General features: G+C 46.2%; 1 long non-coding RNA gene across 2 annotated transcripts; it reads right to left on the bottom strand.

The window, feature by feature from the left end:
- Positions 1 to 16,226: 16,226 nt before the first annotated feature.
- On the bottom strand, positions 16,227 to 19,943 carry LOC127315599 (uncharacterized). 2 transcript variants are annotated; one of them, XR_011747893.1, is made up of 3 exons: positions 19,690 to 19,943; positions 17,556 to 17,672; positions 16,227 to 16,677 (listed from the first exon to the last, which is right to left on the bottom strand). It is a non-coding gene; the product is annotated as an uncharacterized lncRNA (long non-coding RNA). The 2 variants fall into 2 exon arrangements; XR_011747892.1 differs by having other exon boundaries at positions 17,556 to 17,598.
- Between the last annotated feature and the right edge of the window lie 2,576 nt (positions 19,944 to 22,519).

The following is a 22,519-nucleotide window of genomic DNA, read 5'->3' as shown; positions in this document are numbered from 1 at the left end:
CTTCTTTTTAAGTATAGTAGAGATACGGGCTTGATCTTGTCCAATTGCAGAGGCTGGGACTTGTACCACCACATTGAGTCGTTGTCCTCATCCGAGGGAGCAGCTGACAACGGTGGAACAATCACGGAGGAGCTCCACGATTGAATCAGTTTTGGCGGTGGCAGCCTTCGCTTGGGGGTTGATGGTTGGGAGTCTGCCGCTGGCTTGCGGGGTGGACGCGTGGACGGTGGGCGGATGTAGACGGGTATGGAGCAAGTCCAATAGTGAGGAGAGAGAGTGACGAGGTGCTGCCCGGCGGCGCGGGGCAGGGTGCATGGGTCGAGGGACGGAGCTGCGGGATCCGAACACGCCGGAGGACGGGCCAGTGCGTGGGACGAGCGGACCTCCGGCGACCCAGGGAGGAGATGAGAGGTCGGGTAGCAGGCGTGTAGAAGGGCTGTTGAGTCAGGTGTCAAGCGGCGTCCCGCACCCGTCCCGCAAAATTACAACCACGGCAAAATGACCGATGGAATCAAGAAAAAATTAACACAGGATTTTTTTTTTGAGAAGCATGGAGGAGAACTGCATGTTAAATATATAAGTACAGGATAAGCTATTACTTTTGTCCGCAAAAGTACTGTTGAGGATGACGAGGTAGAAAAACTTGGTGCTGGAGTTGGAGCTTGGAGGAGGAGGTGGGCATCAGCGCCTGGGCGGTAGCTTGAGCCTGTGTTCCTGCTAGTCACTATCGTTGTCTTTCTCCTCCAGTCGGACTGCCGCCGCGCAGAAGAAGTCGTCGTCGCAAGGGCAAGAGACGATGTGCCTGCTGTGGCCATCCACGGACTAGGCGGATCGGCGCAGGGCTGGCTGATCCTATTAGAAACAGTCTCAAACGCTGTAGAAATAGAAACTGGAGTCGTGGGCGGAGGTTTGCCTGATGAGCCGTGCCTACGTGCGGCACCACTATTTTTTCCGTTGTTTTTCCCACACTTTGAGATTAGAAATCTAGGACCTACCAACCATCCCGCCATCTCTAACCATTTAATATAGTAGAGATGACCATCTATGGAGATACTTTTTGCGTCATCCTCCATATGCTCTCCCTTCTACGCTGCTTATAATTCTCGCTATCTACAAGTTTTTTTTTGCGGAACGGGCAGTTGAACTGCCAATCGATTGAATAGAAATAGAGTGTTAATTACAGAAGGGTCGCAAGTAGACCTAATGGCACGTTACGGTCGAACTGCCAAGTTTTGTTTTAGATTACATAAACCCAAATGTAACATTATATACGAGGAAACTTACCACAGGTGTGTTGTTGTAACGTGCCATTCTGCATGAACTCATATACAAGTATGTTTTTGCCAGCTTTCTGACAATATCCAATGAAGCTCAGCATTCTCAGCAACTTCCTATGATGTATCCTCTATTTGAAAAAAGACATACATTTAAGTAATTAACTAATCATGACAATCATGTCATGCTATCTCTGAAAAACTCGAAAGAAAGTATGTACACAAAGCTTACCTCCGTCAAAAAATAGTCAATTGCCTCACTGTTGTTGCTTGTTACAAGTTTTGCCGCGGTTTCTCTCCCGTCTGCCAGCTTCCCGTGGTATACTGTGGCAAACCCTCCGAATCCCACTGTTCGCTCAAATCTGTTGGTAGCATGCAGTGGTGGAGCTTGCCAAAGATGGTTGGGGACAAAATAGAATTTAGGAGTTCTAGGGGGCCAAACACACAAAAATTTGTAATCTAACCTTTTTTTCTCCTTCAGAGATGTACCAAATCATGGGGGGGGCACCCCCCGACATACAGTAAGTAGCGCCAGTTCTAGCGTGTTCAATCTCTAACAAGTTAAATCTGGTTGTAGCTGCTCCGACCAGGCCTTGCTCTAGAGCGACAATAACAAACTTTTGTCAAACGAGGTAAATTATTGCACCATCAAGTAGATAGTCCTTTTTGTTAATAGAAGGGAACAGGGTTTGTCCCATGAAAGTTGTATAGTCTATCAAGACTTTTTCTAAGTAAATGTCAGGACTTAACTTTGATTAAGTTCAACCTAAATTCCTATTTTGTAAAAACAAGAAGTAGTTAAAGGACACACCGTTTGAAGGGTTTTTTCTTCCGTGCAAAGAGGTAGCAGCATCCAATAGCAAAAATAAGTAGCAGAACCACTCCGGATAAACTAGATGTTGCAATAGTTATGGTGCGTATGCGTCGCTTCCAGTGATATGTCCATACAATGTTATAACTTAAAATGTAAACGTATTGGTTATTCCGCAGCACAGAAATAAGAGATAATTTTTTACCATCCCGAGACCCCGTAGCAATAGGTATGTAGTTGTAGATCTCTAGTGCATTGATGTAGGTCCTTTTGATGAATCATCGATCTTCATAATCCCAAGATAAAGAAGACGAGGAAAGGAGACGATCTTGATTTCTAGTTCATATGCACGGAACTTAGCTTGAGCGTTCTTTGATGGGTCCAAAACTGCGCCATAGTACACTCGCGAGCCTAACATCTCCCATTTGACACTTCTAGTGTTATTTGGAGTCAGATCTTGAATTTCAGCAAAATATGTGAATGCCCATCCATTTTGAATGGAGTCTTCCAAATGTTAGATAGCTGCTTTGGCCAATCACTGCAGTTTTCATGACTTTCACAGGTGGCTCTTCCTGGGTACCGACAGAAATTGGTTCTGTAGTTGACATCCATTGGGTCAGTACAAAAAGGCCCGTCCTCGCTAAATCGGCAAATGGACCAACAACAACATTTATTGTGCGGGGGGGGGGGGGGGGCAATGGCCCCCTCCCCCATGTAAGGATATAAGACCCATTGATATAAATTATTCTAATGAATACACAAGATTCAACCGAGCTTGCATCATTTATAACGATAATGGAACAATGAGTCTCCGCGAGTGAGATCTCAAACTTGGGGTAGACCGGGTTCTTGTCGAAGTTGCCATACAAAAAACATGCCCTCACAAGGTATCTCATTCGCTCCTTCGCATGGATTTTATAGCGTTACTTCCCTCCATCTGCCAGAAAGTAACGAAGAGTCCTATACTATTTTTGTAGCTGCTTATCTTGCACATGTAAAATTGATGTCAGGCCTTTGAATCAGAACTCCAGTGGATCCCAAGTCTGTCAGTGTAGTCTCCACCCTCACCGCCACTCTAGGCTAAGAAAGCATGCATCGTAGAAAGGACAAGAAAGCATTAGTTTCTCTGATTTGGTTTACAATAGCCGACATTGTAACTTGCAAATCAATATTAGTTACAAGCTTTATATTTGACATAAGTATATGGTATAGCTTGGGAAGGGTTAGAACCCAAAATGGCTTCCAAAACACAGTCAAAGAATGCTCTGATTCTAATAATCAATTTTTATATTGTATACCTAATACTATGTTGGCTAAATTGAGAACCTAGAGATACATATAAGCCCTATGAACTGGGACGGAGATAGTAGTTGGTAACAGGGACACAGTATCTATCCAAAGCAAACAGAGGGGGTCATGTCGTGTGGTCGCATCTTAGGTTAGCTATGGGCATAGGGCTGCAAACAAGGTTGTCAACGAAACTGAATGAGTACGAGAAGGAAATGGCCCAAGTAGGTTGTAGGTAACCTGGAGTGCCCACAATAGATGGATCTGCGAGTGGTTTACAAAATTCTTCTTGTTCCATTGAACATAATAACCAACCAAAGCTCACTTAAAAATAATTATGTTTCAGGACTGAGGCTTCATGGTGCTAATTTGCATCTATCCCCAGAGTGCATATATTAACAGAAAAACCAGTGCTGATGTTTGACATCCTATTTGGTTTCTTATCTATCTATTATATTATTAAAACAACAACCAACCAATGGTGAAGAATTATTTTTTTGAAATGGGGAAAAAATCGCCCCAACTTCTGCATCCAAGAGATGCACACAACTTTTTTTTATTAGATTATTCGCAACATCTTACAAGAGCAATACAAAAAAATTATCACCCTAAAACTAAGATTTAGGAATGGTGGAGATTTATCAAGCACATACAAGCCAACGCACATGTGAAATCTAACAACAAAAAGTACACCTACCATATATCCGTTAGATAGATACCCATCGGCTGCTAGGTATCATCCTTGAGATCGTATCATGCACATGTTCCATGGCGGCGGGCGGCGGCGGGCATGCAGGTTTCTTCCTCTGCATGCAATGGTGCGCTCATGCGCGTATCCATATCTAGCGGCGGTGTTCCAATAGCCAGCTAGTTATCCATCAGGGTTGGCAGTCTGGTGCCGCATAGAGCTACAGGTGCTGCCGGTGGGCGATGATATTAGGAAGAGAGTGGTTTTTCAGCGCAGGTGCGCTCCGCGCACGCGTATCTGCGCCGTAGATCCGTGCATGTGAATAGTGTCGCTGGTTCACGTGCTAGGTAATTTGGCGCTGGTTAACAATGGCTGCGTGGGGTCTAGTTTGCAAATCATATGGGTCTCGTAGGGGTATTGTTTCTGGTCTGCTGTGGCATGTGGCTCTGTATTTTGTCTCCATATGTCTCATGTTCGGCCCGTGACTCGCCGCCGAGGAAAATTTGCTTTGCGTTCGTGTCCGCGTATTTGTTTGACCCCGCTGGGGCGGGGCAAACGCTCAGCGTCGGCCAACCGATTGGATCCAAAATCGGTTGTTTCCGCGCCGTCCGATCGAGATCCGATGTCCAGAATTAGTTTAAATGTAGTTTTACATTTACCACCCTCTATTTTATGGAAATCAATCCGCAGTCCAGCTACTCCACTTTAAAATGACTGGGCATATCCCTTTGGGCCTAGCCATACTCTTGATTTCCCCTAAATGTGAAGAGTATTACAACAAAATCCTCTCTCCCGCGTACAAAATATATGTAATATTACAACATAATTGACGTAATATTTTTGAAAAGTATTGTTACAAAAAGTTTAAAGAACAATATTTTTCACGACAGATTTGGTTACAGCAAAAATCATCAGCAGAGTTAACAAAATTCACCAATATATTCACAAAAAATACCATTACAACTAAAAATATATGTACAACAAATCACCAATATATTTACAACAATAATAAACAACAAAACCAATAAAAATTTTGGGTGTTCACAACAATACTCCAACACTAAAAAATCACATGCCAAAAATATATTTACAACAAAGCATCAATATATTAACAATAAAACCAACAAAAAATGGGTATTCACAACAATACTCTCATTTACAACAAGAAAACAGTTCCAACACTAAAAAAATACATGGGAAAAAATATATTTACAACAAATCACAGATGTATTTACAATAATATTAACAACAAAAACAATAATTCTTTTGGGCATTTACAATAATAGTAAGGTTGGGACAGCGGCGTGGTGATCTACAGCGGCGGCGCGGGCCCTTGCTTTTATAATCAAAGCCCAGCTTGTCACGTGGTGATAAATGCAAGCAAGAGAATATGGGCCAAAATAAGGCCCATGAAGGACCCGCGAGCCTGCGAGCGAGGACGACCGATCCCGCGCCATCGATCGGTCGCCGGATCGTAAGCATTTTCCTTGTCCTAGTTAGCGCTGGCAGTGTGCCCTCTGCTGTTATCAGTCGACAGTTTCAAAGTTAGTACATTTTTGAAAAAATTACTCCGTAGCAAAAAGGTACTGAGTTGTTACCCTAACTCGAATCTATTATATACTAAAAGCAAAATAAGGTTGTTTTAGAGACACCAAATTAATCCACCTATGCTAAAATAATATGACTTTGCTTTCCATATCTGTTTCATTGCTAGCCCGTAAGAAAGATACCATCCTCCCAACAAATCCCAATATTTTCTATCCTAGATGGTCATTCCTTTGTTTCCTTTGCTGTCCATTGTATCCCATTAAAATTTTCCTTTCATTGCACATAACCACTCAAAGGAACGGAAGGAAATTTGCCAGGAAATCCGATCGATACATACCCCAAACGTTGCTAGCTAGATTCATTAAAAAAAATTGGGCTGCCTTGCTACCTCCATAAAATAGCCGAGTTCTTTGCACGGTAAAACTGGTATTTTAGATAGAAAGCTCAAAATATGATCAATTTTCTGAAAAATTTACTATGATTTAAACTTATAATATATTAACATCAGTTCGAAAAAAAGTATGACGAATTTGTCTAAATTCGTAAATAGCTAGACGCGCCACCAGGAAAATCCACATCATCTTAATTTTTTGAAGTGTTGGATCTGAAATTTATGCCTAAGATATAATGAGAATAATTAGTCATCTCAGTTTCACATAGCACAGACTGCAATCATTCATGTACAAAAGCCGCCACACACAAAAATAAAAGTCTTATGTCCGTGTAGTTCAAATAAAAGAGGAGATAAGAGTCCCTCTCTCCTACTTATTGTTGATATAAAAAAAACCAATGCGTGTAGTTTAAGTGAACACAAGGGAACAACGTCCACCTTTACTACATATATATATTTTTTGGGGGCCTAAAGTTTATTTTTTAGAACTAGCTCTTAGTATTACACGTGAAACACAACGATAGACATACACATTGTAGAGCATGCCTTCAATGTATTATGTGCCTACAAAAGAACAAGCGGGTCTCACTAATATTTATATTTAGAGGATTTTGAAAGTGTACAATATTAACTCTTACAATTGCCAACACAAATATTATTTGTTTTGTATGATAAACATCTTTGGATTTTTGTGTGTCATTTTCAAAAATGTATAGTACATACACAAAAAATTGTAATATGTACAAACACTTATCCCTATGAACGCAGTCACATCCTACCCATGTGAGCACCATCGCGAGATCGAGTTTGAGAAACTAAGCCGATGGGTCTTGAGACTGACAAAGTCACCACACACTCTTTATCAATGAAAACGTCGCCTCTACTAATAGAATATTTCATCTCTACGAGACACCAAAACGTCAAACTTAGGGTTTTATCCTTGATGGTCTGGGGTTACCACTTCCCTCCTAAGGCTGGTGCCATTGCGGGCGATAGGCGGGGCGGTATCGCCCGGCGCGGGGCGGGAGGCGGGCGGGAGAGGGGCGGGACGAGAGCGGCAGGTGACGGTGGGGGCGCCCGGTGGTATCGCCCGCTCCCGCCCGCGTTGGAGGCGATAGGGGGGCGAGAGCGGGGCGAGAGGCGGGGCGGCGCGCTGGCAGAGGGGGGCGAGAGGCGGGGCGAGAGAGAGAGGGGGGGGCCGGAATCGCCGGCGAGCGGCGGAGACCGGCGGCGCAGACGTCGACAAGCAGCAGCTTGGCTGCGTGCGTGGAGAAGAAGACAAAGGGGGTTTTGCAGAAAACCCCCTGGACTTTAGGATTTGCTTAGGAAAAATAAAAACATGGTAGGATTTGGCATTTTAGGGTGTTTTGAGCCAAATTTTGAGGGGCTTTTTGCACAAAAATTTAAATAGAGCAAACAACCACATTGGCAACATTGTTGCAAACCTTTTTAGTGCAAATTTTTATGTAATTTTTTTATGATGTAATCGGTAACAATTTTAGTTCAATAAAATAATTTTCTTGCATTATTTTTAATGTTGTAATCTCAAAAAGAAATGCTGATGTCGCGGAGAGAGAAAAGCTGATGTGGAGGAGAGAGAAGTGAGAGCTGGTACTATAGCCCGTGCACTGGCACCGTGGGGTGAGAGTGGGGTGAGAGTGAGGGAAAAAGCTGACGTGGCGGGTGAGAGTGGGGTGGTGCATTGGCACCAGCCTAACCATTTAATGGAGTGAATTCAACTTAAAAGCACATGCTGTTAAAATATTAAATTACACAATGGAAGGGACAATTGCTCAAGAGGTTGGACCTATGATATTGGTCACGTAGTAATATTACATGAAACACAAAAAATACATGTGGTCACCTTGATTGAAGAACGATATAATGTGGATATATTTTTTAATTATTGAGGGGTTTATAGTTGTAGAAATATGTTATTGACCAAACAATCGATCTACCGGAGGTGTGCATTGGCATTAGTTTCGTCTGTGCTCTTATACGTCCACAACAAATCCGTTAATGAGAAAATTAGATCCACATCGGTAGATTTTTCTTAAGAAAATGTTAATTTTTTTTTCTTCCTTATATATCAACCTAATCGCAACTTCATAAACATAAAGTCAAAGTTATATATGTATGGACCTATCCATGTTTGAACGGTCGTGTTTTTTCTAAGTACAAGATATAACCAAAAGAACAAAATATATGCATAAGATGAAAAAAATACTTTTAATATATTAAAGTGATGCCCTCGCATTTGCGAGGGCTAATGTGCTAGTTGTGATAGTTTTATGTAATTTACTCAAAATAAACGGATGCATACAGGCATAGACGCATAGTACGAATGAGCTGGATGACCATTGCTTGCATCGCGCCATCCTTGTGCGTCAAGGCCAAGGTTCAATCTTCATCAGCTCACCCGCGTCTCCACTCTCAACACGGCACCGATCACGCCAGGGCGATCTCCTGCATCGCGACACACCATCTATAGTGCCGCTGCATCTTCAGGAGATTACGGAGCCGGACTTGCCTGCACCGACACCATTTCGCTGAACATCACGACATCTGCCGTACAATAAAGAGATCTTCGTCGAGCACATTCTCGACAAGCGACATCAACCACACACAAGCCGGTGTGGACTTCATCGACTTCTTCGACAACATGGCATTGACATCATCGTCACCGCGAGGGACGCCTTCAAGCGAAAATCATGAGCGAAACGCCTGCTGCTTCATCGCCGACATATCACCGCCAAGGTCTACATCATCATGGTCATCATCGACATCGACAACGACGCTGACATTGTCCGCGTCCTACGACATGACAGCGATGATGACATCGACCGCGTCTAAGACTGCATCGACAACCCGGCATCACTATTATATTGTGATAGCCCCTACTATTATATGTTTAGTCATGGATGCATAGGTTGTTCTTTTTTTTTTTTTTTTTTTTGAACTGGAGCTTAGGTTGTTCGTACATTGCTTCTAAAGCTTATAGGTTATGTCCTGGATATTATATAATTTTGTATGACACATACTTAATACTCTATATTTTGGGGAAACGATTGTCATTTATGCAGAGGTCGTTGCATGCATGAGTGGACATGGAACACGTATTGTGACTCAGAATTGGATGATTGATAGCATATGGAAAAGTATTTGTGGTTTATTACATATGTTAGTTCTTAGTACCATGGTTCTGTATTTCGCCAACATGTATCAGAGTTTGTAGACAATCTGAATGGTGTTAAGAAACTGACTGAATCATCTGAAGGAACCTCATTGCTGTTAGATGTATATATCTGTATATTGTAGTTTTCTCATATGTTAGGGGGCTTTCTGCATATGTGCATCTGTACATGTAATATATATTGTGGCCTTTGGCCCCCTGGTAATACAACAAACATATTTCCCTAACATGGTATCAGAGCGAAATTGATCCTCCTCTCTCCTCTCCGTACAGACCTCTTTTTCCCGGCCGTCGTGTGGCCGTTCTCGTCCCCGTCCGCTCATCCTCCCGATTCCGCCCGCCCTCCAGATTCCGCCCGCTGCTGCTCTCTGATTGGCTGCTCTCCGCCCGCCCGCGTGTGGCTGCTGCCGATCTCCCTCTGCTCTCGCCCGACGCTGGCCGCCTCACCCGATCTCCTGATCTCCTGATCTCTCGAGCGCCAGGAATCAACCGGCCGCCTCCAGCCCCGCTCGGCCGCCTCCAGCACCCGCTCTAAGCGCCAGTAATCGATCTCCAGCGCCGCCCGACGCCCTCGCCTCGCTCGATCTCGAGCGCCAGGACGCCGCCCGACGCCCTCCCTCGTTCGATCTCCTTGGAGCGCCGGCCCGTTAAAAAAAAGGAGCGAAAAAAAATTACTGTCGACGGCTGTTGTTCTCCGATGTCTTCTTCCGCTGATCCCGCCTTATCTTTGGGCCTCCCTTCGGTACTTGGTCTTTGTCCGCTGCCTCCGTGTATAACGGCTAGCCATTCTTCGTCGCCGTTTGCGGCCTCTTCACGCGGCTCTGCCCGCGCTTCACCGACTCCGTCTACGTCGCCTCGCCGCTCTATACCGACTTTCGCGGCCTCTTCCCGCGGCTCTGGCCGCGCTTCGCCAATTTTGTCTCCCTCGGCCTGCCGCTCTACATCGACTTTTGCGGCCTCTTCATGCGGTTCTGCCCGCGCTTCGCCGACTTCGTCTACGTCGGCCCGCCGCTCTACCTCGACTTTTGTGGCCTCTTCTCGCGGTTATGGCCGCGCTTCGTCGACTTCGTCGACGTCGGCCTGCCGCTCTACATCGACTTTCGCGGCCTCTTCACGTGGTTATTGATAACCCACAAGTATAGGGGATCGCAACAGTCTTCGCGGGAAGTAAAACCCAAATTTATTGATTCGACACAAGGGGAGGTAAAGAATACTTATAAGCCTTAACAACTGAGTTGTCAATTCAGCTGCACCTGGAAAAGCACTAGTAACAGGGGTGATGTGAAAGCAGCAGTAATATGAGAGCAGTAGTAACAGTAACACAGCGATAGCGATAATATGAGAGCAATGGCACCAGAAAATAGTTGATACTACTTCCAATGTCATGTAGAACGAGTATATGATGATGAGAGATGGACCGGGGTTCCCAGCTATCTACACTAGTGGTGACTCTCCAATAACAAGTGTTGGGTGAACAAATTACAGTTGGGCAATTGATAGGATTGAAATAGCATTAAGACAGAACATCAAGATTATTAATCATGTAGGCATGTTTCCCATATATAGTCATACGTGCTCGCAATGAGAAACTTGTACAACATCTTTTGTCCTACCAGCCGGGCCTCTAGGGAATCTACTAGAAATTAAGGCACTCCTTTTAATAGAGCACCGGAGCAAAGCATTAACACTCCGTGAAAACATGTGATCCTCATATCTAAGCCTTCCCCGCCAGTTGTCCCAATTTCTGCCACTTTGGGGCCTTTGGTTCCGGACATAGACATGTGCATACAACTTGTAGATACAATCTAAGCAATAAGTATAGAGCTTAAATCTAAGATCATGCCACTCGGGCCCTAGTGACAAGCATTAAACACAACAAGATTGCAGCAACAATAACTTCACAAACTTTATAGATAGACTAATCATAATGTAACAATCCATCGGATCCCAACAAACACAACACCGATTACATCAGATGAATCTCAATCATGTAAGGCAGCTCATGAGATCATTGTATTGAAGTACATGGGGGAGAGAATACCAACTAGCTACAGCTAGAACCCGTAGTCCATGGGGGAACTACTCACGGAGCATGATGGAGGCGGTGGCATCGATGGAGATGGCTTCCGGGGGCACTTCCCCGTCCCGGCAGGGTGCCGGAACAGAGACTTCTGTCCCCCGAATTGGAGTTTCACGATGGTGGCGGCGCCCCTGAAGTCTTTCTGGAGTTTCGTAAATTGGTCTCGAAGTTTTAGGTCAGGACGGCTTAAATAGGCGAAGAGTTGGAGTCGGAGGGGCCACGGGGCCACCTCACACTAGGGCGGCGCGCCCCCCTCCTGGGCCGCGCCGGCCACACGTGTGGGGCCCCCAGGGCTCCCCTCTGGTCCCCCTTTGACTTTCTGGAAGGTTCCGGGAAAAATAAGATGCTGGGTCTTCGTTTCGTCGAATTCCGAGAATATTGCCCGAACAGCCTTTCTGGAACCAAAAACAACAGAAAACAGCAACTGGCCCTTCGGCATCTCGTTAATAGGTTAGTTCCGGAAAATGCTTAAAAACATTATAAAGTGCAAGCAAAACATGTAAGTATTGTCATAAAACAAGCATGGAACATCAGAAATTATAAGTACGTTGGAGACGTATCAGTTATGACCGCGCTTTGCCGACTCTGTCTTCATCGGCGTGTTGCTCTCTGTCGCCCCCTTTGGTGGCCTCTGTGCTTGTGGGTGATAGCTCCTCTCCAGTCGCGCCCCTCTCTGCGCATGAGATAGCGCAGCTTCACTGCCTGCTTGATGCTTGGGATTCCAGTTTACGTCAGCAGCCTCGCGGTCCGAGTCTCCGCCCTCGTCCTCATTGCACCTACTGTGGCAAGGTTGGACACACTTCCTCCACATGCTGGACGCGGGATCCCAGTTTACGTCCGCAGTTCCAGGATCGTCAGCAGGCTGGCTCTTCAGGATCTTCTGCAGTTGCACTCTCTGATCAGGACATTCTCAGGGGTCTTCGTGGTCTGCTCGCTACTACAAACTCTTCCTCGCCGGGCGCTGGTTCTGTGGATCGGCTCTTCCGCATCGCGCGACCACCACTTTCTACACAGTCAGGTACGTCTCCGTGGTATCTGGATTCTGGAGCTTCCTTTCATATGACCTCTGAGTCCTCTATTCTGTCTGCTCTTCGGTCTCTTATTTCTCCTGTCCGTGTTGTCACGGCTGATGGTACCTCTATTCCTATTTCTAGTAGAGGCACCCTTTCTACTCCCTCTTTCTCTGTCCCTGATGTTTCTCATGTTCCTCGCCTTCAGATGAACCTTTTCTCTGCTAGCCAGCTCACCGATTCTGGTTGTCGCGTCATTCTTGACGCTGAGTCTTGTGCGGTTCAGGATCGTCGCACACAGGCCCTGGTTGGAGCTGGCCCTCGTAGCCGTAAGTCTCCGGGGCTTTGGGAGTTAGACTGGCTTCGTGTTCCTTCCGCTGCCACTTCATCTGCCAGTTCTCCTCCGGTTGTTGCCTCTGTCACCGGCTCTTTTCAGCAGTGACATCATCGTCTTGGTCACCTTTGTGACTCTCGCCCGTCGTCTTTGGTTCATCGTGGCCTTCTGGGGTCTGTCTCTGGAGATGGGTCGTTACACTATCAGGGTTGTAGGTTAGGCAAACAGATTCAGCTTCCCTATCCTACTAGTGTGTCTGTCTCTCAGCGACCGTTCGATTTAGTCCATTCAGATATTTGGGGTCCGGATCCCTTCGCTTCGAAAGGGGCCATCGATACTATATCTTATTCATTGATGATTTTTCACGGTACACCTGGGTGTTTTTCATGCGCTCTCACAGTGAGGTGCTCTCTATTTATCAGCGTTTTGCGGCCATGATCCGCACTCAGTATTCCTCACCCATTCGCGTGTTCCATGCTGATTCCGCTGGTGAGTATATCTCCCAGCACCTTCGTGGTGTCCTTGCTGAGGAGGGCACCCTCGCTCAGTTTTCTTGTCCCGACGCGCATGCTCAAAATGGCGTCGCCGAGCGTAAGCATCGTCATCTTCTTGAGACCACCCGTGCTATGATGATTGCTTCTTCTCTTCCGCCACATTTCTGGGCTGAGGCTGTCGCTACGTCGGCCCACCTCATTAACATTCAGCCTTCCGCTGCTCTACAGGGTGGCATTCCTCTCGAGCGTCTCTCTGGTGTTTCTCCAGACTACTCGACTCTCCGTTCATTTGGTTGCGTCTGCTATGTCCTTCTGCCTCCTCGCGAACGCACCAAACTGACCGCTCAGTCTGTTGAGTGTGTTTTTCTCGGATACAGTGATGAGCATAAGGGCTATCGCTGTTGGGACCCCGTTGGTCGTCGGATGCGCATCTCTCGTGACGTCACGTTTGATGAGACGCGTCCCTTCTATCCTCGCCCCACCTCGGGTACTTACCCGGTGGATGATATCTCTTTTCTTCTTTTTCCGGATGCACCCCCTGCTGTCCCTCCTCCCCTCCCTCCTACTTCTGATGCGCCCCCTTCGGCGCCATCCTCTCGTTCGTCTAGTACACCTAGTACTCCTCATTCTCCGGCTTCGGCTCCTTCCGATGGTGTCCCTTCTTCCTCTTCTTCTGATGACTTGTCTTCTGCAGATGAGCTTCCCCCTTCACGGCCTATTCGTCAGCATCGTGCTCCAGTTCGTTACTCTCCTAGTCAGTATGGTCTCTCTATCGTTTCCGAGCCGACTTCTTATCGGGATGCCGAGCGTCATCCTGAATGGCAGCTTGCCATGGCTGAGGAGATCGCTGCGCTTGAGCGCACTGGCACTTGGGATCTTGTTTCTCCCCCTTCTGGTGTTCGTCCCATCACGTGTAAGTGGGTCTATAAAATTAAGACTCGCTCTGATGGATCTCTTGAGCGCTATAAAGCGCGTCTTGTGGCTCGTGGTTTTCAGCAGGAGCACGGCCGTGACTATGACGAGACTTTTGCCCCTGTGGCTCATATGACTACTGTGCGTACCCTTCTTGCTGTTGCTTCTGTTCGCCGCTGGTCTGTCTCCCAGCTTGATGTTCAGAATGCTTTTCTTAATGGCGAGTTGAGTGAGGAGGTTTACATGCTGCCTCCTCCTGGGTATTCTATTCCTGATGGGATGGTGTGTCGTCTTCGACGTTCTCTCTATGGTCTCAAACAGGCCCCTCGTGCCTGGTTTGAGCGCTTCGCCTCTGTGGTGACTGCTGCTGGTTTCTCTCCTAGTCTTCATGATCCAGCACTTTTTGTTCACACTTCTCCTCGTGGACGTACTCTTCTTCTTCTCTATGTTGATGATATGATCATTACTGGTGATGATCCTGAGTATATTGCCTTCGTTAAGGCTCGTCTTCGCGATCAGTTTCTTATGACTGATCTTGGTCCTCTTCGCTATTTTCTTGGCATTGAGGTTTCCTCCACTTCTGATGGCTTTTCTATCTCTCAGGAAAAGTACATTCAGGATCTTCTTGCTCGTGCTGCTCTTGGGGATGAGCGCACGGTTGATACTCCTATGGAGCTTAATGTTAAGCTTCGTCCTACTGATGGTGATCCTCTTCCTGATCCCACTCGTTATCGCCATCTTGTTGGGAGTCTTGTTTGTCTTGCTGTCACTCGTCCTGATATTTCTTATCCTGTTCATATTCTGAGTCAGTTTGTCTCCGCTCCTACCACTGTTAACTATAGTCATCTCCTCCGTGTTCTTCGTTATCTTCGTGGCACGATCACTCGTCGCCTTTTCTTTCCCCATTCCAGCTCTCTCCAGCTCCAGTGCTACTCGGATGCTACGTGGGCGAGTGATCCTACGGATCGTCGTTCACTTTCTGCTTACTGTGTGTTTCTTGGTGGTTCGCTTGTTGCTTGGAAGACGAAGAAACAGGTCGCAGTTTCTCGTTCGAGTGTTGAGGCTGAGTTGCGGGCTATGGCTTTGTTGATTGCTGAGGTGACCTGGTTACGGTGGTTGCTTGCAGATTTTGGGGTCTCTGTTACGACACCCACTCCACTTTTGTCTGACAGTACAGGTGCTATCAGTATTGCACGTGATCCGGTCAAGCATGAGCTGACCAAGCATATTGGTGTTGATGCTTTTTACACACGTGCTCAGGTGCAGGATGATGTTGTTGCGGTTCATTATGTGCCTTCAGATTTGCAGTTGGCGAATTTCTTTACGAAGGCCCAGACTCGAGCGCAGCATGATTTCTTACTCTCCAAACTCAGTGTTGTGGATCCACCATGAGTTTGAGGGGGGGTGTTAGATGTATATATCTGTATATTGTAGTTTCCCCATATGTTAGGGGGCTTTCTGCATATGTGCACCTGTACATGTACTATATATTGTGGCCTTTGGCCCCCTGGTAATACAACAAGCATATTTCCCTAACAATTGTTTGTGCATAAAGTTCTCCACATACGATAACATGATATGCTTGTATGATGTTAACTACAATGCTTGCTGTGATGCATAGCGTTTTTCCTGTAGTCGAGGATATGTGTTTATTTTGATGTGGGGGTGGTGAATAGTTATGTGCTTGATAAAATAGTGTTTAACAAAGCATTGCTTGGTTCTTATAGCTCTTGCAATTCATGCGTGGAGAGGTTCTTATTCGACATCCTAGTGATTCATACATAGAGAACACATTGGGAGGCAAAAATGCAATAACTGTGATTTTGGGGACACCGCAAAACACTTACTACTAGAAGGACCTGGCGCGCGTTGCTGCACCGTTTTTCTTCTTGGCGTTCTTTTTCTCTTTCCCATACATAGTGAGTTTCCCTTTGAAAAAAATACATAGTGAGATCGATTTTGTAAGTCAACATTAATGCATGTGCGTCAGTTTATAAGTAGATGCACCAAACAATATTAGTAGTGGCCCTTATGTGTTTCAAGAGAAGAAACATGTTATTCTAGCGGCAGCCATTCGGGTCAATACAAAAAGAGCCACATATGGAGAGGAAGGAGAAGAGGTGGCTGATAGGGGGTCATGTGGTCGGTGGGGAAGAGTCGAAGAGATGATATGAGTTGGCGATCGACATCATGGTAGCCCAGCATAGCAACCAACTCTCTCAATTCTTTGCACATGCAACGTGTGAACAAGTAAACTATCACAAGCCTCTAAGAGCAGCCGCAACACGGTGCTAAAAAGGGTGATCAGAATCTTGGATGATTGGCGGTTGATGCCTTCAATCCCGATTGATGCAAAAAGATGGCACCGACGCTATCTTGCTTTCCCTGGCTTGTTTTTTTTTTTTTTTTTTTTTTTTGACGGGTGCTTTCCCTGGCTTGTGGTGTGGAAGGATAGGCGGAATTAGCACCGCAAATAAGAGCCCAGCGCTGCAGTGATACGTAATTTGCTACATAATTGATTTTGTTCTATTTATACTACTAATTACTTCAGCGCCTAGGTAAGCGCCTTGCGTCATGGATGCTCTAACAACATGGTACATGCACCCAAACCATGTGGAGAAGTAAAGCGCACCATTAGTTGCGATTCCAGGTGCACTGCAATTAATCATAAAGGCAGGACTGAGATATCAGTCCATACAACACACGCGGAAAATACGAAACAATATCAGTAATCTCATTTTTTTTATTGGACGAACATACATACAAATTTGTACAAATTTATCTGCAGCAGTTTATACAGTAGATGCACCAAACAATATTGAACACTATACGCTCTTGAAATATAATAATTTGAACTTCCCTATACATATCGTCTTCTGCATTTGTGTCATTATAAGTAAGGTAAACGAAACTACTAATCAGAAGTTTTTTGTTTAAAGAACATAGTAATACAACGATGGAATTTATCTACATTGCTCAACCTGCTTTTCTAACCTGATATAGATCATAATACATACATTATAATATACTCAAGAGGTGTAACTATTTAACACAACAAAAGAAAACCAAATAGATTTCATAAAAAAATTATAAATAAGCATCGCAAACTGGTGTAATTTAATAAAATTCAAAGGAATCAATAGGAGAGAACCCCCGCTATAGAATGTTTGAGTCTGTATTTATGTGCAGTAATAATATATTTCATGTTGTTTCTTGGAACAAATCTCTAAATGTGATTACTTATAAACGAAACAATAAAAGGTACAAAGATTTTTTTTCAGATTCTGGTTACTGCCGCTGCTTGTAAATACATCACAGGTAAGTGCATCTTCGTTCTTCTTGTTTACACAGTACAAACCAGGAATTGTAAAATAGAAAATTTTGAGCACAAAAATGAGTTGGATGGTAAAATTGATACTCCAAGCGCATTTTGGCGCCAAATGAACATGCTATAATGCAACCATAATCGCAAAAGAAATGGCAAAGACGGCTAAGAATTAGGATGAAGCAAGTGTTGGGGAGGCCTATGTTACCTTAGATGATCCACTCCTACCTCACACAGCATCATGCCACATCCTGCACCAGGCCACCATGAAATGAAATCAGTTAAGTCTTGGGTGCTAAACCTACATATTATGCCTGCATCCTCCCTACAAACACACATGTAAATTAGAAGCCAGTATTGTGTACCATCTGTGATACAACAAATCGACGGACAATCGGCCGAGAAAGGTAAATGCTCCAACCATATTGCTCACATACTTTACACTTGGTTTTGCATGAAAAAGCAAATACAATAGTTAGGCTTAGCGCTTTGCAGACAGGTAAAGATGATTAAAGAAAAAAATATCATGAAAGCTAGACTATCACTGAACTAAGCTAGAGAATTACCTTAGGCAAAACATGCTTACATGAAAAGAATTATGACGGCAGCTGGACTGAATTTTGAACTAAGCTTGTGTTTCAAACTATTTTGAATTACCAAAATCACAGTGAAACATGCTCGGCACGTATCTTGCGGTTGTAATCATTATCACTGTTCCAAAATAATGTAGTCCTTTTAAAGTTTTCGCTTTCAGTGCCTCGAAACAGTGATGAATGAACTGCATCACCGGGGAAGGCATCCATACCGCGGCCTTTGTCAGGCATGTAAATGTACCAGATTAGTAAGGCCACTCTCTGCATTGAAACGCTACCTCAAAAGTATGCATGAGAAATCCTTCTTTACTCCCATAACTACAAAAACAATATAATTTTTTTCCATCTCTAGCATTCTACAAAAAAAGAACTGCGACTGTTCGGCAAATGTTGAACTATTGATTTGCGGCTAGCAAAGACACGAAAGAATGGTTGAGAACTTCAAATAAGTTAATGAAATTATATTAGGTAGCTACTCCCATTTCTTTATTACTGCTCCCATCTGGCACCTAACTGTACCATGGAAATTAAACAAACGTTGCATACAATATATAGGTTTAGATATTAATAATTAAATGCCCCTCAAGAACTACTGTTCTGAAACCATTAGCTGCAAGCTACCTGGCCCAACCACTACACTGTTTTGCCTAACGTGTGAGGTGTGACTATCCATATCAGTGAAGAAGCGCTAAATTAAGCGCTCACGGGACAACCAACAACAATGTGTGGTAGATACATTGAAGAAGCCCTCATTTTACTTATCCAAATAGAGACCTAAGAGAAACCACTAAATTAAGCTCCCAACACTCAATGTTTCCTCTTACTTTCTGGATATAAACAAGAATGGATTTCTCATTCCACCCAGATTTCGATAGAAGGATAGCAGGGCAGGGGTTTCCCAAAACTTGCATAAGCTTCTAGCTTTTGTAGGTGTAGTCATGATATGGAATTGAATCCTCAATTAAACAGCTAGCTTTTCGCAGATTCCTATACTTGGGGTTAAAGCAATATTTCAGAGGACAGAGCAAGGTGTTGGGACAGAGGCATCCACTCCAATGCCACAAGACATAGCGCACAAACAAGCTGTCAAACACAAGCAAAGGTACCCAGCTGAAAAAAACACAACTGAAAACAAAACTTGAGCATGCATCAAACATTACACCAGGCTATCAGACCACGATGCCCCTCTGGGTGCTACCAGCCTTCCATCCGAAACAAACTCACCTGAACAAACTTAACAACCAAAATAGAATTCCAAGAGAAGCACGCTGAGGAAACACCATGCAAACCCCTTCCAGCCAAAGCATAGGTCACACCCGCCCACGGGCACGCCATGGATGCATCACCTAGCCAAACGACAACGCGACTGAAAAGCGAGCAATCGCAACATCGCGTAAGTAAAAGATACAGGAGCCACCACTGTCCACAGCTAACCCAAACCAGATAACAGTTGTCACTTTGCCATAAGAAACCCATAATCACACCAATCTAACTAAATTTACAACTAAACACGTCCCCATCTGCCCCCAGATCAATAAGAAAACGCAAACCGCAGCCACGCCCGAGCCCACCTCTAGAACATCCGCCACGGCAAAGCGCACCGCATAGTCAGCCTATACAGAAACAAAACGGGAACCACCGCGTACGACGACCCATGCCGCTGAAGGCATTTTGGAGATAATATGGTTCATCCTCGAAGATCAAATCTAGTTGTGTGAGAGAGAATGGTGGAGGGGACAGAACGCACACCTTGTCGATCTTGGCAGGGTCGAGATAGGAGACCTAGCCCTACAGAGGCGGACGACCCGTCCAACGCCACTGCAGCGCCCTCATCCGGCGGCGCGATACACGGCGAGGGCCGCGGCATCCTCCTGTAGCTCCGGCACCGTCCGCGCGCTCCTCAAGGCTCCGGCGCGTCCCCGCCTTCCTCATCGCGGAAGAGGAGAGTGGATGGGGATTCAGATTGAGCTGTTGGATTGGATTGTGCTACCGCCCGCCGTGCCTACATGCACTACGGGAGAACAGGGCGTTGCCGTGCGCCACTTTGCACGGCAAAGACACCTATACGCACGGCAAAGGCTTTGCCGTGCGCGTGCGCACGGTAAAGTTTGCCCGGCAAAGGTAGCGACGGCAAAGCCAACGTTGCCGTCGCAGCTCGCTCGCACGGCAAAGCCCTCTGCCGTCGCTCGATTCTTCGCCGTGCGCCTAAAATCAGGCCGTCGCGGCATCAAGCGTTGCCGTCGCTGGATGCTTTGCCGTCGCACGTGCGTTGCCGTGCGGCCAACACTTTGCCGTGCGGCGCGCATACGTTGCCGTGCGGCTGCTCTGTGCCGTGCGCACGCTTTGCCGTCTTGCCGCCTCGCACGGCAAAGTGCTTTGCAAAGACACCCCCAGGACCTCCCAGGTCTACAGGTCGCCACGTGGCCCCTTTGCCGTGCGGGTTCACACCGCAAAGTGACCAAATGTCCTTTGCCGTGTGCACACGCACGGCAAAGGGCCCTGTTTTTTTCAATTTTTTGCTGTTTTTTGCTTATTCCCCGCATTTCAAATATAGCAATTGACAATAAAGCATATACTCATATAATCTTCAACATAACATCACCAAACACTACGGGAACACCACAAATACATCAAACACACATATTCATGCATTACATAGAGTCCATAGTCCATCCACACAAGTTACATAGAGTCCATAGTGCAATGTCCAATATTACAATCCATTACAAGCATACAATCCGACAAAGTGCACGAAGACCATGCCATCAACCTTGTCCTCCTCCGCTTCCGCCGGCCTCATCGTCATTTCCTTGTGACATATAATCTATAAGGTTGATGGAATGAACATTTGCATTTGCATATTGAACACTTGAACAAGTACAAGTACCGGGTTGTGCACAAGAGGACTCACCGCGGTTCATGCTCCGATGATGTTCAAGTTGTTCACGGTGAGAGGTGTCCCCGGGCTCGAGTGGGCGGTGGCGGCATCCACGGCATGGAGTAAGGTGGAGGAGCAGAATACTCCCCGGTGGAGAAGACAGAGCCGTCGGCTCATGAGCCAGCTCATCCGTGCTCGCTGCCGCCGCATCATCTCGCTTCTTGTTGCATCTATTTGCATCATCCGTGTCTGCTGCTGCCGGGTACCGCAGAATCTGCTGCTCCATCTCGCGCCTTTGCTCACAGGCCTTTGCTCCTTCGCTGCCATCTCCTCCTACGTTGTGTTGCCGCGATGTCATTAACATTTCAATGGAAAGCATGTAAAGGAAATGTAGAGACCCGAGGAAGAACATACCCGTAACCGCTCGACACTAGATCCGAAGCCCGTGGCCGGGGCTCTACCTCGGGCTGGCCGCTCTTACGACCACGACGGATCTCGCGGAGAGAGGGAACCCTCGGCCGGGTCGACGCACCCGTCACCAAACCATAGGCGGCCATGCTTCAAGCCTTCTCCCGCAAGCACCGCGACCTCGGGTCAAAGTCCTCGGCCTCTGGATTGGCGTCCTCGCCGTGCTTCGCTTGAACTTGGAGACATACGCCGTGCACTCGGGTCTCGGATTGCGGGTTAACCCACAAGGACCCCGTCTCGAGGATCGTGCGTCTTCCTTTGCTTCATCTTCTTTAGCACGGCAAAGACGTTAGGCTTCGCTCCGTCCCGACTTCCCGCAAAAGAGAACATGTAATTGAGTGAAGTGACACACCCTTGCGGAGTTAACAAATATATAACATGAATTCAAAGAATGAAGGAACCATTAATTTGCTCACCTCCTTCGCAGTGAAGAGAGATGGGGATGCCGCCTTGGATATGCGATCCACCTCGCATCTCTGCCCGCTTCGCCTTGCCCTCCTCGTGCTTCTTGAGGTACCGGGGCATGTCCACCACATGACCATCGCACGAAAGCACCTATCGTCGTTGCCGACGTCTTGAGGAGGGTTCTACATGCACAAGATAAACCCATTATGGTAAAATAAACTACATGGCGATAAAGAAATCAATAACACATAAATGCAAATACCTGCAAGTATCGCCACGGCCGCATGAGCGTGTCGCGAGCGTCCTCCTTACTCATGTGGACGAAGCGGTCGGCGTGCCCGATCGCGGACGCATTGAATACGTGCCTCGTAGTGCATGCCGCCACCCTCTTCCTTGCAAGCCGGTGTAGGACATCATCGCACGCATTCTCCTTGCCCTCGGCCCTCTTGAAGTATTTCGCAACCATGCACATAGGTAAAACAAGGGGCATTAGTGCAATTATTGTGAACCAAGGAGAGTGTATGAATGGTAAGAAGTCAAAAGTCACGTACCCGAGAATTTGGCAACAACCATATCCGCCGCGGTGCCGCGGCCAAGAGGATCTTCCGCGAGGCATGTAGTGCGCCCACCTCCAAGCTACGTCGCAGCCCACCGGTAGGGAAGTTGACTATCCCTGTGGAAATACCACCTAAGTAGGCCCCCAAGGATGTTCGAGTACCCACGTGGCGGTCTCTGCGTCGGGTCTTCAAACTGAACGAGCTGCACCATGAAACGACAACATCAATATGTATGTGATAATAATTTTGATAATGACAAAATTGCGATAAC

The sequence above is a fragment of the Lolium perenne genome, chromosome 7 (genome assembly GCF_019359855.2).
Source record: "Lolium perenne isolate Kyuss_39 chromosome 7, Kyuss_2.0, whole genome shotgun sequence".
Classification (NCBI taxonomy): Eukaryota; Viridiplantae; Streptophyta; class Magnoliopsida; order Poales; family Poaceae; genus Lolium; species Lolium perenne.
This window is presented reverse-complemented; position numbering and strand designations above follow the sequence as displayed.